The sequence below is a fragment of the Hippopotamus amphibius genome, chromosome 10 (assembly GCF_030028045.1).
Source record: "Hippopotamus amphibius kiboko isolate mHipAmp2 chromosome 10, mHipAmp2.hap2, whole genome shotgun sequence".
NCBI classification, from domain to species: Eukaryota; Metazoa; Chordata; class Mammalia; order Artiodactyla; family Hippopotamidae; genus Hippopotamus; species Hippopotamus amphibius.
Window position 1 is genome coordinate 90,824,338 of NC_080195.1, and position 18,465 is coordinate 90,842,802.

The 18,465-nt window shown below is 37.1% G+C and overlaps 1 long non-coding RNA gene across 10 annotated transcripts in view; it reads left to right on the forward strand.

Moving 5' to 3' along the window:
* LOC130830033 (uncharacterized) overlaps positions 1 to 14,145 on the forward strand; it is a 206,829-nt gene extending 192,684 nt beyond the window's left edge. For 7 of the 10 annotated variants that reach the window (XR_009047699.1, XR_009047696.1, XR_009047698.1 and 4 more), the window contains one exon: positions 9,060 to 14,145. This is a non-coding gene — a long non-coding RNA (uncharacterized LOC130830033). The other 3 variants (XR_009047704.1, XR_009047697.1, XR_009047700.1) reach the window with 2 other exon arrangements.
* The last annotated feature ends 4,320 nt before the right edge of the window (positions 14,146 to 18,465 follow it).

Sequence of the window (18,465 nt, forward strand, 5' to 3'; positions counted from 1 at the left end):
AATAAAAACAAACAATAAAACAAAACCAACATTAAATAAACACACCATTTGCCTAAGTAACTGTTGAGACAAATTGAAAAATAAAATCATAACTGTAGACTTTAGAGATCTACTAACATTATAGCACATTTCAACAGAAGTCTAATACCAAAGCTGTTCTAAGAGACAGATTCATAAGCTTTAACCTTTCTACATTAAAAATGAATGTAAATGAATCAAGTATTTATCTAAAGAACTTAAGTAAACTACAATAAACCAAAGAGACAAAGGTTAGGAACAGAAGCAACACAAATTTAATTGAATTAGAGAAATGTAAAATCAACAAGTGAATTAGAACTAAACCCTTTTTTTTAAGGAAAAATCTGTTTAGTTTTATGCAAAGAGTGAAAGAAAAAAATAATAAATTAGAAATGAGAAAGAATACAAAAATAGGAAATAAAAAAATGTAGAGAGTAATCTTGTTCAAGAGATAATTACAATTTTCTTAATGAAATACTAGCAAATATAGTTTGCACAGAGTATTAAAATAATACCCAAAAATCCATCAATATTTCCATTTATCTTAGCCATATGTAGATGATTTAAATAACCAATTTATAATATTTGACCTTCTCATATAACAGTATGTCTCTCCATATATTCAGGTTTTCTTATAGGGCCCATAAATATGTTCTAAGTATATTTCTTACAACTGTATATTTTTGTGCAAGTTTGAATCAGAATTTTTAATCTGGTTATCGCTGGATTAGAAGAGTCACAAAATTCCATACACACAACAAATTTGGATCTAAAAAGAAAATGTAGCAACCATAATCTAATCTTTCTCTCAAATCAACATCCAAAATTTGTCAGCAAAGGGAAGTGTTCAGTCTCTTTAAACCTACTTTGATCTGCTCTGTTAGAAAATGCTTGATCTCTCAGTAATGTACTTCCCCCTCCCCATGATCTCTTCCTAATGCTGCATAGGAATCGTAAGCTCATTACAGATCTAATTCTGCCACTTAGCAGAATATGAATTCCAGTTTTAGCTCGGATAAAGGAACATTTTCAAAAAAGTCAACATTTTTTATCAATATCATTAAATTTTGTGCAGGGTTTCAAAACATTTATATACTTTTTATTTCACTTTATGCAATTTTTATAAAATAATTCTTAATTTTTTTATTTTTGGCAGATATGATACATTTTTGAGAACTACATCTTCATTTACTAGAGACCTTCATTTAACTCTCTGCTACATTTGCTTGTCGCATCATCACTCCTTGGACTTCAGAATTACCGGCCTTGGGACAGCCTCTTCCCCACAAACACTGTCCCCTGCCCCCACGCCCAGTTGTTGTGGCTCATCCTGTTTATTGATGTGGTGACAGCAGAGCTGACTTACAGGATTTTTGTAGACTGGACATTAGGACACAGGCCTGTACCATGAGAGCAGCAAAGTGGTATCTCAAGCCTCATTCACAGAGGTGGATCCAGTCCAAGTCCTTCCTGATTTCATGCTCATTTACAACTCACTTTTCTTATTGTTACAACCCATGCCCTATAACAGGAAATGAGGACCATTAACAGGCATTAAGCGGGACATGCTTCCACTGTTTGTCGTCCACAATCTCATTCTGTGAACTTTTCATAGATTGGGATACCTAGACTTGTAAACTTATACTTGAAGAAGCTTAGTCTATATCACCATTTCCCCAATTTCTTAGCACCAAGTATTTTTTTCTTTCACAAGTGCCCAACCAGGGACATCTAATAGAAACCATGTCAAAGATGAAAAGAGCATCACAGAGGAAAGTAAAGAAGGCCAACTCTAAATATATTTAATCATAAAAGGAATTTAGAAAATAGTCTAAAATAAATGGGCATGCAGGCTGTCCCACAGAAAGTAAGACACACCAATGAGAGTAGATGTGAAATACTAATTCAAAGCATACTTTGACCCTTGAGGCAAGCTGTAGTTTCTTCTTTAATTGGGAACTTACTATGTATCAGGCACTGTGCCTAAGAAATTTGCATATGTAATCACATTTAATCTTTCCAATGCCCCTGTCAGGTAACCTCTATTATTGTCCTTCATTTATTAGATAAAGGGAGCTAAAATTTGGAGCGATTAAGAAATTGGTCCTCCACGATACAGATAATAAACAGCAGAATCTTGATTCAGACTGATTTTGTACCTGATTTTAAGTTCTTAAGCACAATGTTGTAATGTTGTTATGAGCTACTTTTATTGATTGCAAAGGATTGAAATCCACTTTATAGTTTATGAAAAAGTAGAAATCATAGAAAGGAACCTGAGAGGTTTCATAGAAACCAAACACAGGACTCAGTTTCCACCCACATCTACTCTCATTACCTCACCCTGTCCCACCAACCTCTACTTGCTCCCTCTCCAGCTCCCCCCCTACCACCTACCCACCCTCCCACCTGTCCCTGGCTTGCTTCCTTTGGTTCATGTGGTGGAAAAACAATTACTGTGAGCTTTATGTCTCCTATTTCAAGCACTCAATGCCCCCAAACATGAACTTGACTCATTTTTGATCACAAAGCCCACAGATCATGGGGATGGAAAACTTTGGCCACCTTTAGGTCATTGCCCATTCTGTAACAATCACTTAAATCAAAATTATTTGGAGGGAAGCTCTGTGTGTCTGACACTGTCCTGAGTACTGGGAATACAGAGATGAACCAGACAGATAATATCTTACATTCTAGTGGGGAGAGACAGGCAATAAATAAATAATTATAAATATCTGAGGCAAGTACATATATAAGCCAATGGTGCTAAGTTAAAATAAGGTAATATATACAGCACGTGATGGGACGGAGGTCAACATTAGGGGATGTGTCTCTGAGATGATTTTTGAGTAGAGACTCAAATGTCGAGAAGAAACCAACCATCAGAAAATCAAGGAAGATCATTCCAGGAGACAAGGATGAAAGGTAGGAAAGCAATAAGCTGAGAAAATTAGTCAGCCAGGATGGCTAGAAATTAGTAAGTGAATGGGAGAAAGAAAGGGGGTAAGTTAGGAGTCAGAGAGGAAGACAGGGACTAAAACTCTGTATGGGAGACGTTTGAAAGTTTATTCAAAGTGGAAAAAGTTGTAGCCAGAGGGAGGATGCTCTGATTTGCCCAAGTTGGGTCTGATCCCTTGGGTTATATTTTAATTTGGCCGCTGTTGCTGCTGCCACAGGGCTTAAAAGGAGGATGAATATTTCCCTGCGGGAGCTGTGGTTCTGGGCAGAGAAAGCAATGAACAATCCTGTCCTCTTTCTTCGCAGTTCTGTTCAAGAGCCTCTGTTATAAATTCCTTTAACAGTTCCCATATATTGTCAAGCACCAGTTGCCACTGTTCTTTCAAAGCCAGCTTTATCTATAAGGTTATGTTTTCTACCAATTTTAGATATTTTAGATTTTCTGATTTTTCCATACAATTTTAAGGCTTTATTTTAAAGGAGCCAGTTCAATTGGAATATCATCCAATGTTGGATAATTATCTTTCTTATGCTGATTTGTTGATTGCTTACCTTGTGGCTAGTATCTACTTAAATACTGTCTGTTGCCTCTAGGCATGGGCTTTCAGTTTGATTTCATTGGGTTTTATATCTTCAATTTCCCATCTTCCAAGTTCTGTTATTTGCCATGCTTATTTTCAGTTTTCTTAGTAAAAATCATTTGGATGCTGAGGGCGTTTTGCTAGGTACCAGACAGGGAGCATCACACAACTATAAAAGCAAGTCAAACTAATGGGAAAATGGAGTAAAATGGAAAGGGATGCCATGAGAATGGAGAGACTCTGCAAGCAAAAAGAAAAAGAGAAACTATAGACAATCAAGATAATAGTCACATCCAAAAACTAAGAAATAGCCCGAAGAGTTATGAATTGCTACAGCAGAATTAATGAGATGGAAAAGTTCTTAAGGAAAGGAGCCAAGGATAGATAAAGGAAGAAAAATCAGCATAAAAGGAAGAAAAAGCAAAATGGAGAAAAGAAAAATTAGAAAAACCCCAAGTGCAAGGTGGAAGAGTAGAACGAAACAAGGGACACATTAAGAAATGGTGCATTGCATTAAAGCAAATGTGTTCTCGTTTCTTTATTCTTATCTTTAACTGGCTTTGCATTTCTCTGGTAGCAAAGCCAAGCTGAAAGGGTAATTTTGTTTATGTACCCAATTTGCATAATTGTGCAATATAAATTACAATGCTAATTAAGGACAGCCCTTGGGCTTCTGGAATTGGGTCAAAGTGGCTCCCTGAGAGCAAAGAGGTTGCGGCATTGGCTCTGTCCCCTCTCCCACCGCAGGGAAGCCAGGCAAGAGCAAAGAACCTCTCTGACAGTGTGTGAAATCTTGTCAGAATTGGTTGAAGACCCAGAACTATATGTCTCACTCCACAACTTGGCTTTGAAAATCATCTGTGTGTGATTCAGCAAGGAGGGAACTAATCCTAAAGGGTCTGTGTTGGTTATCATTTTAGGAGTTTTTTCCCCTCACTTTTTTTTTTATTCAGAGAAAAAATTTTTTTTTCAGACTGTAGATAACCAAGCGTGAACCTGGCATACGATGTTTTCGTGCTGCACTGTTGCCAGAATTGTCCCCAACCGGTGTATGACGTGCCCTGCTCAGAAGCCTGGGGAAGCCGACAAGCTGCTTTCTGAGCTTCAGTTAAATCCATGTCCTTAAAACTAACTAAACCGTTGCACCGTAACTGCATCAAAAACTCAATCCCAGAGAGTTTATTCCCTGCAGTATTCTGAATAGGGAACGGAAAGGTGTAGGGTTCATATAATCTTCAGTTTAGGATTTTCAAGGAAAGAATCTCTCTGCATTCCTATAGTGAAGGCTCCCCTAGCTACAATGGAGGGGCCTCTGTTTAGGCCTGTTCTGAAGGAGGTGTTTTGCAAGTGTTTTTTGACTGTTGAATCCTGGCCTCAAGCAAAGGTTATCTAGAAAATCGGAAGAAATAGATTCAGGGACTTCCCTAGTGGTCCAGTGGTTAAGACTCGGCACTGCCAATGCAGGGGGTGTGGGTTCGATCCCTTTTCGGGAAACGAAGATCCCACATGCCACCTAGTGCAGCAAAAAAAAAAGAAAAGAAAAGAAGAAAGAAGAAAGAAAGAAGGAAAGGAAGGAAGGAGGAAGAAAGGAAGGAAGGAAAGAAAGAAAAGAAAGAAAGGAAGGAAGAAAGAGAGAAGAAAGAAAGGAGGAAGGTAGGATGGAAGGAAAGAAGGAAGGAAGAAAGAGATCCAAAATCACTAAGGTCGGAGTAGGGATGGAGGGGTGGCAGCACTGGAGCCCAAGTGTCCTCTCTCAGCCCTCTATATCCTCTTCCCCCAGTTCTCCATCTTTCAAGAGTGCAGAAGCCACTTTTTTAAGGGATTTTTTATCCAACTTAGATAACAGAGCTCATTTTGACTTTAAGACATTTGAAGGTTCTTCTCACTGGGAACATTTTATAGGAATAATTGGAAAACACATGGCCTATTTCTTATCCTGTGATACTTTATTTTCTAGAGCATTTTTTCAAATTTGTTCATATCTAGGCATTTAAAAAATGGTAATATTCTTATGGAATGCTGGGATAAACTAGGGAGAATTGGGACTTTGGGATCGTCCTGGAGCAGGACTCGAACCCGTGTCCCCTGCACTGGCAGGTAGATTCTTAACTACTGCGCCACCTAGGAAGTCCTAGAATTGGGACTTTGGATGAGGCTGCTCATTTTCCAAGGTGACTGTGTCTGAGGCTTTAACGAACCCAACCCTCCAGCTACTCAAGGCCATAGACAGTGGCTCATGGTTCAACTATTAGACTAAAGTCTGGCAAAATACAATCCATGTCAGGAACAATTGGGAAAATTGGCAAAATCTTGAGAATATTGTTTGAGAGTGTAGATACAACCAAAAATACATTTTCTAACTTACTCCTGGTATAGGAGACAATATGCTTCCCATTTTGCTGACATTAATTTGAATTGTTTCATTTTCGACTGGAAGAGCCTTAATTAATATATATTTTCATTTCTTCAAATTCAGATCTAATAGGTTACATTCCAGTTTAAAAATCTTCAGGACTCACTATTGCATATAGGAAAAAGTCCAAATCTTTATCTAATTATAACTAATATATGTTCACCTGCAACACCATCAATATGGGGTAGTGTTCCCTCTCACTGGTTTACTGATGACAACGTTAGCCAAAAGTGAACAGGGTGGTCATCATCTCTGGTCTGGTTATTGTCCTTTTATTATCTTAGTTGAGCAGCCCTTAGCAGACAAGTTGCTTGCTGCTCCTGGAGCTGAAATGCTTTTTAGTAGATTTTCCTTCTCTTTTTCTGCTGTTGCTCAGGATTTAGTCATTCTAGCCTTTTCCCCTAGCATATATTCTGATCCTAATTATAAAGGTATACTCTTAGAATGTAGGTATCTTAGAGAACGCGTCTTCTGATGGTTGTGTATCTGTTGAGATCAATTACCATGAAGCTGTGATTCTCAATGTGTGGTTCTTGGACCAGCAGTATCAACATCACCTGGGAAACTGTTACTAATGCAAATTCTTGGGCCCAACCTCAGACCCACTGAATCAGAAACTCTGGGGATGGGCCTTAGAAATCTGTGCAAGGTGATTCTCTTGCATGATAAACTTTGCAAACCATTGCCAAAGAGAGTCAGGCTTAGAGAACATCTTGGTCCAGGACTTCCTAAACTCATCTTTCATTACTTCAATACACTTTCCTTATGTCTTTTTAATTTCTATATCATTGCAGTTTTCTCTTCTATAGGGAACTCATGCCCTCCAGGGCTAAATATTCCCTAATCAACTGGGTTTATAGTTTTACAATTTCACGCCCACATCATGTGGGTGACTATTGTTAGGTTCTTGCTTCTTTAAAATTTTCCTGGAAGATTGGAGAATTAAAGTTACCAGATTTATTAATCACATGCCATCATATCTCCTTTTGGATGGAATTTTGAAATCATAAAATGTACTTTATCCCCTCTTAGTTTGCCTCCTTGCTGATTTCAGGCTAGTATTAATTCCATGTTTCCTAGGCATACAAAAACTGATGACATTGTGAGATACAAAATAATCAATATTGCATGGCAAGGGGACATCATTCTAGAGCTAAACTCTTGAAATCAAAATCCACTGAGAAGGCAAAATACATTTGCAGAAATTGAACTGTACACTTGCATCATGAGTAGAGATACAGACAGATGCAAGCCCTGTTTAGGGTTTTGGAGCCCCAGCTCTGGAGCCAGACTTCCTGAGCTTGGATCCTGTTCCACCACTTACTGATTATGAGACCTGTACAAATGCTCTGTGCCTCAGTTCCTTTATCTGCCTGTCGCAAAAGATGTCTTCAGTGAATTTTAACCACCGCTAAAGCTATTGAATCAACATCTTGCAAAGGATATCCACTCATAGTAGTCAGGCAAGGTTTGTATAAACTAAGTATCTGTTTCTAAAAAAACAGATTCATATTTTGATGATAGAGAACTGGTCGAGAATGAATAAACCCACACTGGGAAATGAAAACAATAAGTAGTTCTTTTAAAGCTTGCAGTATATACTCAAATCTAATGGAACTTTAAGTGGTACACAGTGAGATTTAGTATAGATTCTAATTTTCCCAAGCCCAGAAACTTGCACCAATTTTAGCTAAGATAATAGCTCTGTTGTTTCTAATCTGCCCTCATTTCATCTGACTGTGAAAGTTCTTCCTTTTTCCAGAGCTTCAGTCTCTTCTAGCCTGCCTGCTTCAGAAGATGTTACCTTCATGTTTATAAAAGGATTGGGCTGATATGTTGTAACTTTGATGCCTGTAAGCACTTACTATTGTTTGTGGAAAACGTTCTAAAATTTGTAAATAGCTCAAAGTTTGTGTTAAGATAAGATTCTTGATAGACACAAGTCCAAAAGAGGTTTGGCTTTTCTACACTTTGGCTAAGCCTGCCAGGAATTTCTAATTATCCCAGAATGTTTGTATGCTCTTTGAGTGTCTGGGCTTAGAATTTTACTGTTTTTCCATTTTACATTCTGTATCTTATTGGCTACATTTTTTTTCCTCCACAGTTACACCCATAATATGCTTTCTAGTCTTGAAAACTCACTTCAACATTACATGCATGATTGTATATTCTTATTAAAAATATATTAAGCACCAGGCACTGTTCCAGGCATGTAGGGTAAAGTGGTTATTAAAGTTCTAGCCACCATAGTGCTTATATCAGTAAAATAAACTGTAATTTCCTAGAAGACAGAAACTGAAGATCATTGTATCTGTTTTGTTCTTAGTAGAGTTTTGGGAGCATGAATAGAGTCTCCTAAGTTCACAAAGCCCACATAAGATAGTTCATTCAACCTTTCAGGAATGTTGTTAAGAATTAAAGGAATAGAATATTTGAGAGCACTTTGATACATTTTTATAAATGTTAATTATTTTTGTAGGCAGACGCAATTGGGTTTGGGGAATGTGTCTTGAATGGAAAGATAGTGATGAAAACAGGGAATCACTGGGAAAAGGGGAAACAAGCCGTAGTTCACAATTATGTAGGACTGCCGTGAAATTTCACCCCCAACCTCCGAATCTAAAATGGATACATGGACCTTCCAGAATGTGTAACTTGGTCATCAAGAGGTTCAACTACAGTGCAACTTGCAGTTTAGACCATTATCGTATCATAGAGTTAATTAAAAACTATTTAATCTCCCTTACTCTGAAATATGTAGTACAGAATACGAATGGGAATTTAAGTATTTCTCCAGCCCATTATGAAAATGTCTAGCATATTTTGTGGATAATAATTTCTTGGATTATTAGTTACTTTGCTATTTGTTTTTCAGTAGGCACAAACATATTGTGAGATGTTCTATATTTATGAAACTTACGACAAGCTGTGAAGATAACATAATGCATTTTGGGTGAGCAAAAGCAGTAACCCAAATACTTCATTAAAATTCAAACTGACACTTTTGGTTGTGTATTTATTCATAGATAGATTTAAACATATTATTGAAGATACATTTCTCATTGCCATTATTTAATTTCCATTTTCAGATTGTGAGACATGCATTAGACTGAAAATCAGCAAACATGAGAACTGGTCCTAACACCGACTCATCCAGGTTGGATATCATGTTCTTGGAGAAGTCTTCTCTGCACCCCTCCTCCAATAAAGTTAAGCATTCTTCCACCATGTGCTGTCCTCTGATTTGCTCTCATATTTTCCTCTAATGCAGTTGTATGTTCACATACCTATCCCTGTTGTTTAAGACAGTGAATTTCCTGATGGGAGGCACTTAGTTTTTTTCTGCTTGGCTATTTTAGCACAGGACCTTGCATATTATTGATGCTCAATAAGTGTTCTTGACTCAAATGCATTCAATTGAAATGAATATTACTCTTTAACTCTGAAAACATGATGCAAGGTTAGTTAGGACTCTCCAGCACTCTTTATTTCAATTCTGATTAAATAATAATTGAACCTATGAACGTCTCAGCACTTGATTTACAGACATAGAAACCTGGGCAAATAGCATTTATGTTTTTATATTCCTCCAAGAGTATGCTTATCCTTCCAGTGAAAGAATCTACTGAGGAAATCCAAAGAAATTGAATGCAAGTGAGCAAAATGTAGTGGCCCAAGTGTGTGTGTATGTGTGTGTGTGTGTGTGTGTGTGTGTGTGTGTGTGTAATTTGAAGGTTAGATGGGAAAAGACTGTGTCCAGATGGCAGATCTTATCTTGCTAGTCACTAGCAGTGACAGCCACTACCCAATGCCTACTCAGTACCCACTTCTCTCTTTCTTAACAGCCATTCCAATTATGAAAAATTGTGTTCCACTAAAAAACCTTGCTTTCACAGCCTCAGGCATAGCTAGCAGTCATATGACCAATTCTGGCCAATGATAAAATTAGTGGAAGCCCCTTGTTAGGGCTTCCAGGAAAGCTTTGTAAGAGAGAGAAACCCACTGGGGATGGGTCTTTATTCCTTTTGCCTTCCTCTCAGATGGAGGTCTGGAGGAGCAATCCTCTTGCAATCATAAGGATTAAATCCACATTTTAGGATTGGGTGATAGGAATACAGAAGAAATCTGAATCCTTGATGACACTGAACCATAGTACTCATCCTGATCTATCCATGGCTTGTTGCATTAGACAAGTAAACCACTTATTTATTTAACTCACAGTTGGTGTTTCTTGAAACCAAACACAGTTCCAATACATTTGCGCTTCCAAGGAAAAAGGGAGCACATGACTTTGAAGTCTGATGAGACTTTCCATGGCCAAAACCACTCTACCGAAATAATTCCATCTCTGCCCATGGTGCAGGGGAATTGTCCTGAATGACATATGGTGTATGAATAGTTCTTTGTTAGTTTTTCCTGAAGCCTAGGTGTGAATAACATATGCATTGTCTTAGAGGTAAATATGTAATTTCTGTGTACATCAATAAGTAAATTCAATTACTATATACATGCCTAGGTTTGGCAAAAATCAAATAAGCAACATCCCTTACATGATGTTGCTTTAACTAAGTTCATTTCTCTCTGGGTGTGATATATACTGCAGAAGCACAATCAATGAACCTCAGTGATTTGCTTAAACCTTGCTCTTTGTCCCGTTTATATAATTTATTGTGTCAGTGGTTCTCAAATTGTGTGCTCCTACAGCTCATCATCTGGAAATCCTTCCCAGATGTGCTCAAAGTTTTTAAATTAATTTGTATATTTTATTTTTTATATTAAGTAAACATGCTTGTGACTGGAAGAGAGACACCCTTCTTTTAATCCCGGAGAATTACTTGGCCTTGAGAATAATTGATTCATATCCTGCCCACTCCACCCCTATTATTCAAATAGGAATAATTGAAGAAATCTCTGCCCTATAAATTTGGCTGATCCAAAAATGAAAAGGAAAAATACTTTATTTTAAAGACATCTGCAGGATCTGTGTATAACTCAGGTTTTTTTTTTCCAATTAAGAATCATATAATCCTAGAATACATTCCATTCCTAATTATCAAAACTGCAACACAGTTTTAAAACAAGAAGTGGTCATCTCTATGGTGACATTTATCCATGGAGGTAGTATCTCTGATTAGTGAATTTCAGGACTTGAAACCAGGCCTCTGCCTCTTAGTTTGTGGAACAGCCAAAGGACTAAAACAGCTCTGTATAATCACATGAAAACTATTTATTATAAGCAGCTGTCATTATGTACATTGTTTTTTTTATGAATTGTAGTGCTTGTCCATGGAGAGTGTGTGCCTGTATGTGTATACACATGCGTATACGTGTGTGTGATGGTCTAACTCATTAATCTGGCCTGCTAAATAAATATACCAAAGGAATGAGGAGAAATATTTTTACCTTGAACTGAAGGACCTGGCATAGCTCAACATCTGTACAGTCTACTTTCTAGTGTCCAGGTCTTTACCATGAAGAATGGTACCTAAAACTGAAATTGAATTTGCTAGACTGCTTTGCAGCTTGGTTTCTGGGTGGGATGATGTTTGACCAACCAGATGACCTCGCATGACACTTAGAAGGTGACAGTGAGGCAAAGATCACATGGCTGGCTGATTATTTTTAACGACCTTTATTGAGGTATACATTACATAGAATATAAATGACCTTTATTGGGGTACTTTTTATGTAGACTATACATTTTAAGTGTACAGTTTGATGAGTTCTGACAAATGTGTAGACCCGTGTAACCAGTATCAATGTGAAGGTACACTGTAATTCCCTCACCCCAGAAAAGGTTCTAGCGCCTCCTTCTAGTTAATCTTCCACCCCTAATCCAGGCAACTATTGATCTGCTTTTTATTCCCATCGATTGTAGTTATCTTTGCTAGAGGTTGAATTAAGCAGAATCACGTACATATCCTCTAAATCTGGCTTACTTCGCTCAGCAGAGTGTTTCTGAAATTTATCCATACTCTAGACATGATAGGCAGGATTCTAAGCTTCTCTTATTCAGCTAAACTCTAATCTAGATGCTGCTGTGAAGGTGTTTTCCAGATATAATTAAAATCTCTCATAAGTTTACTTTAAGTAGGGAGATTGTCCTCAGTGAGCCTGAACTGAACAGAAGAGCCTTTAGAAAAGTCAGAGATACTTGAGGTCTGAGAGGAGCTTTGCTATTGCCTTATGTGACTAATCCTCTGATTCACAGTTGCTTCCAAGCCTGCAAACAATGTCAGCCAGCACTGAGGTCTCCTCTGAAATTTAATTTGGGGTCAGCCCAGTTTCAGTGGGAGGGGTCCACATAATGTGATGGTTGTCAGGATTCAGATCTTTGAAGTTATTAGACTGATGGCCTCAGATACCCATTAGCTGTTATCCAGAGGCTTCCTTCAATTTATTGCCTTGTGGGCCTCCTGGAGTACTTTTTTTTTTCTTTTGCTTCATCAAAACAAGCAAGAGAGAGGGTCTGCTAGTCAGATGCTACAATCTCTAGTAAATAGGATCACAGAACTGACATCCCCTCAACAATGAGGTATTTTATTGGTTAGAAACATCATACCCATGGGAAGGGGATTACAGAAAGCTGTGAATACCATTTGGAAACTGGGATCCCTGGGAGCTATTTTAGAAGCTACCTACCACTGCAGTGAGTAGTAATTCATTATGTGAATTTATCAGGATGCTTTTATACATTCCATTCAACAGTGGGTAGACACCAGATTTGGACATTCATTTAGGGGAAAACAAAAAAAAAAAGTTGCTCTGAACGTTCAAAGTGTAGGTGTTTGTGTGGGTATATGTCTCATTTGTCTTGAGTTGAGTTTCAGGGTCACATGAGTAAGAAACTGCCCCCAATGCTTTCCAAAGTGATCCTACCATTTTACACTCCCCAGGAGGTACAACAATGTATCAGCGTTCCAGTTACTCTGTAGCTCCACAATCACTTGAAAGTGTCAGTCAGCTAAACTATAGCCATTTGAATGGGAATATAATGGTACTCATTATGGTTTTAATATGCGTTTCCCTAATGCATATTAGGTATGTTAATAATGTAAAGCATCTTTTCACAAACTTACAGGCCATTGTGTGTATATCTTCTTTTGTGAAATATATTTAGATTGCCCATTTTAAAATTGAGTTATTTTACTTTTAATTATTGAGTCTTGAGTTCTTCATTCAGAATGCAACTCCTTTATCATATATATGCACTGCAAATGCTATTTCTCAGTTTGTCACTTGCATTTTCAATTTTAAACACTCTATTGAAAAATGGTTTTTATATTTGGTGAAGTACATTTTATCCATTTTTTAATGATTGTTACTTTTTGAACTATCTATGAAAATATTTCTGTGTCTAGACAAGAATATTGTATTTTTATCTCAGGAGTTCTATGATTTTAGCTTCTATTTTTACATGTGTGCTCTATTTGAGTTTAATTTTTCCTTGTATTTTGAGGTAGGGGTTGATATTTTTTGTCTCTTTGTAGGTACTTCCAATTTTTCCATCACCATTTGTTAAAAAATTCTCCTTTCCCCATTGAATTATTTTGTCTAAATTATTATGTTTAAAATCAAACTACCATATATGGATGGTTTACTTTTGAACTATTTTTGTTTTTGCTCCATATATCTGTATATAAATCCTTTCACTGGTACTGTTGTCCTGATTACTGTAGATTTTTGGAAATCTTAGAATCTAAGTACTACAATTTTGTTCTTTTATCAAGTTATTTTGGCTATTCTAGGTTGTTTGTATTTCCCTATAACTTTTTGAATTAGATTGTCAATTCTCCCAAAAAATAAAGCTTGCTGGGATTTTGAATGTGATTTTATGGAATCTATAGATCAACTTAGGGAGGATTGGTAACTTTTAATATTGAGTACCTTAATCCACGAACATGGTATCACTCTCCACTATGGTCTTCTTTAATTCCTCAGCAGTATTTATAGATTTCAGTGTACAGGTCTGGCAGTTTGTTAAATTCTAAGTATTTCATAGTTTGGGATGCAATTGTAAATACCTAAAAAATTAATTATCTTTTGTTCTTTACTAGTACATAGAAATACAATTGATTTTTGTATTGATCTTGTGCAGTCTTGTTATATTCACTTGTTAATTCTAGTAGTTCATTTTGTAGAGTCCTTCAGAAATTCTACGTACATCATCATGTCATTTGCTAATTAAAAGTTTTATTTCTTACTTTCACATTGTGTGTTTTATTTTGCTTTGTTATCTTCACTACAATGTTGGTTAGGGATGTTGAGTATGTAGACCCTTTCCTTGTTCCTAATGTTAGGGAGAAAACAGTCTTTCACTTTTCAATATGATGTTAGCCGTAGGTTTTTATAGATATTCTTTACTAGATAAGACTGTTCCCTTCTATGACTAGTTTACTGAAATATTATATCATAAATAGGTGTTGAATTTTATCAGACGCTTTTTCTGAATCTAGTGAAATATCTAGTGTTTCTTCTCCCTTAGTCTGTGCATTCCTGGGAAAGCCCCATATGGTTTTAATATATTTCCTTTTTAAAGATTTACTGGATTAAGTTTGCTAGTGTTTGTTCAGGACTTTTGTGCCTAAATTCATGAGGATTATTTATCTGTACTTTTCTTATAATATTTTGAATTGGAGTAAAACTGTCTCATAAAATGAATTAAGGAATGTTCCACTCCCCTATAATTTTCCAGAAGAGTTTGCATAATATTGGTATTATGTTTCCTTAAATATGTGATAGAATTCACCAGTAAAGCCATCTGAATCTGGAGATTTCTTTGCGGGATCATTTACAATTTTAATTCCAATTTCTTTAATTGATATATGGCTATTCAGAATTTTCTATTTCAATTTCTTTTTGAGTCAATTGAGTAATTCATAGGTTTTAAGGAATTTATTCTTTGCATCTATTATTTAAACATATCAGCTTAAAGCTGGTCATAGTATTCACTTATCATCTTTTTAATGTCAGTAGAATTTATATTGACATCCCCTTTCTCATTCCTGATATTGTTGACATATGTCTTCTCACTTTGTCTCTGTGTATTTTCCTGCTTAGGGTTCGCTGTGTATCTTATATAGTTAAGTTTTCTCTTAAATTTGGAAAACTTGTTCATTATAGCTTTAAATATTTGCTCTGCCACCACCCTTTTCTGGGACTTCAATTATACAAGTTTAAGACTGCTTAATATTGTCCCACAGTGGCGTGATGATCCAGAGAAAGATGTGGAATATTCAGTAATTAAGTAACGAACTATGAATTTCATCTACGATAAGAGCTTAATGTTTGTGATATTGTGACTTATAATAAATATATATTTGATCTTCATCTCAATTTCTGGCACACAGCTTCTAAAACCCCTGTAGTTCCCTAAGTATAGAGTATAAAGGTGTCTTTTGTTATTATAATGAATGACTTTTGGAGAGCACCTAAGGATGTTGGTTGCCCAGGGAGCCAACCACGTGATGGAGGATTGGAACTTTCAGTCCAATCCTCTGAACTCCAAGGAGGGGAGAGGGGCTAGAGATTGAATCAATCATATCTATATCATGAAGCCTCTATAAAACTCCAAAAGGAAAGAGTATGGAGAGCTTCTGTGTTGGTAAACAATTGGAGATGTGGGGAGAGTGGCACACCTGGAGAGGGCATGGAAGCTCTATGCCCCTTCTCACATACCTTGCCCCCTGCATCTCTTTCATCTGGCTATTCCTGAATTATATCATTTTATAATAAACCTGTAATCTGGTAAATAAAATGTTTCTCTGAGTTCTGTGAGCTGTTTTTAACAAATTAATTGAACCCAAGAAAGGCATTGTTAGAATCTCCAGTCTATAGTCAGTTGGTCAGAAGCACAGGAGACAACTTGGGCTTGCAACTGGCATCTGAAGTGGGGGACCGTCTTATAGACTGAGCCCTTAACCTTTGGAATCTGCTGTTATCTTCAGGTAGAAAGTGAGTTGAATGGAGTCGATCTATAGGACACGCAGCTGGTTTCTGAGAATTGCTTTGTTGTGTGGGGGAAAACCCACACATATCAGAATTGGGTGCAAAATTGTGACCTTTATTTCATAGAAAATGAAAATTCACTTATTTTTGGAGAAAAAATTGTGAATGAGCTTAGATTTTCTACCTTTTTTTCCTACCTCCACCTCCTTCTCCTTCAACATTGTTCCAAGGTAGTCTCTCCAACAGACTTCCCTATGTTGTTCCAACTTAGTTTTTTCACTAGTCTACTCTGCGCATTCAAAACCCTGCCTTGGTCTTTTGCAATTCTTCAGACCTCCCTCAGTCTCATAATCGTCTCCTCCCTCCCCTCAACCAATTTATAAAACTCATCATAATGACTCTACTATCATTTAGATGTGAATGTTTGCAAGTGAGCCATATACAAAAGTAGTGCCACCCAATAGGAGTTTTTCTTTCACTTCAAACCCAGAACCTATTTAGATGCTAACTCTTCTTGAATATTCCTTTGGTTAATAAATAGGGTTTCTATATTTTATTATAGATCCAACCTTACTGTAATGAAATGCAAAGCAGATTTAAATTTATATTTAACAGGATCTGTTCAGAATGTGAATGAAGAACTGTCAGGGTGAGTGGAACCACACTGCATTCACTGGTAAAACTCTGTTCTGCTTTGACTTCAGTGATTTTCCTTAGGCATGGTCTGATGGAGCAGAGACAACTGATGAAGGGGGCAGCAGTTTAAACATACTGTTTTGTCATGTACATCTTCTCTAAGCTCCAGCACTGCAATATGACTCTCATCAGTTTATTAGCTCACAAGAAAAATACAAACACGTGTGCAAAAAGGCATTGCATGTAAAGATGCCTTTAATACTTTAGTCTTAATATTTCCAATTTAGTCTTTTCTGGGAATGAACAAAAATGAGTATTGACAGCTTGTCACAATGTCTTTACAATAGTTATTTCTAATACAACTGAAACAGCAAGGCATGATCTATGGAGTAAGCGGTGGTAGGTAGTGTGTCTATCCCATTTCCCTTCCTGAGTCACTTCCTCCACACATCACATGACCGCAGATAATGACGTATTATACACATGCTTTGTTTCTCAGCCTTTACACATTTTAAAGGAGCACTTTAAAGAGTCCCATATTGTAGAGCATTGCATAAGCCTCAGGCAAAATATAACAGCACTAACTGGTCGTGATAGGAAAACCATCCCATAACCATGATTATCAGTGAAAACAAATGAAAATCGTGCCGACTAACTAGACAAACTTTATCAAAAGTGTCTACTCTCTTTTTAAACAGCAAAAACAAAGCAATGAAGAAAAGCTTAAGCATGACCACTCACTCTAGAAAAGGAAGAAGAATGTTTTAGGTACTCTTTGCTATGCCAAGGTCATCTGCTTTTCTCCACCACTCAATCCTAATTAAAGGTAAATGAATACATCCAGTGACAGTAAACTGGCTCCTAGGTGGCCTCAATCTCCCAAAGGCTGGAGGAAGAACACCTACAACAGCAGGTAAAATGTCTTAAATTTGCTGCGCCTATGGAAAGACAGCATATGCAAAGGTGTAAAAAACTGTCTTTGAGTGTGAAGTGGCAAACTGCTTATTCCCATGAGGATGAGGATTATGTCTAAATTAATCCTGCCTCTGGCATGAACTGTAGAGAATCAGATACTTTTACAAATGTGACTGTTACTGTATAACAGTAAACTGATGCAACCTAAATCCTTTGTCCCATACATTGCATCAGTTTACTGTTATACAGTAAAAAGGATTTAGGTTGAGCGGTTTAAATAATTTGCACATTTTAGGATTTTAAAATGGGAGTTGTCAATTTGTTTCTGTAAAGGGAGATAGCAAGTATTTTAGGCTTTATGAGCCACACTCTGCCACAACTACAGGATTCTGCTGTTGGAGCAGGAAGGCAGCAATTGACCATATGTAGAATAATGGGCGTGGCTGTGCACCCGCACTGAACTATAAACAGCTCTTGCTCTAAAGTGTTAACATCAGTTTATGGGAGCTGAGCCAAAGCATGGTTCTTGGGGAGTGAGAATGCAAGTGGTTGATGGTGAGGTTTATTGTCAAAGGGAAAGGCTAAGCTCCAATTCCCATAGCTTCTGCTAATAAACATCTCTCTAGGGGAAAAGCTTGCTGGCAATGCAAAGGAAGCATCAATACAAATTCCATAGGCCTCCTTCCAACCAGACTGCTGCACTCAGGCTCCACTCTATCCACAAGAATGTTGCAACTTGCATGGCACAACAAAATACAGAGAGTGTTCACCTAGCAAAAGGAATGAGTGAGGTGTCCTTCCTGCACGTTGGAAATGGAATATATTGCTTCTCACAAGCAAATCAATTGAAATATTTCAACAGTTTCAATAAGACTGAATTCTGATCATGACACTAGATCAGTGGTTCACAACTGGAGGTGATTTGACAATGTCCGGAGACACTTTTGGTTGCCATAACTGGAGAATGGTTGCTACTGGCATCTTGTGGCTAGAGGC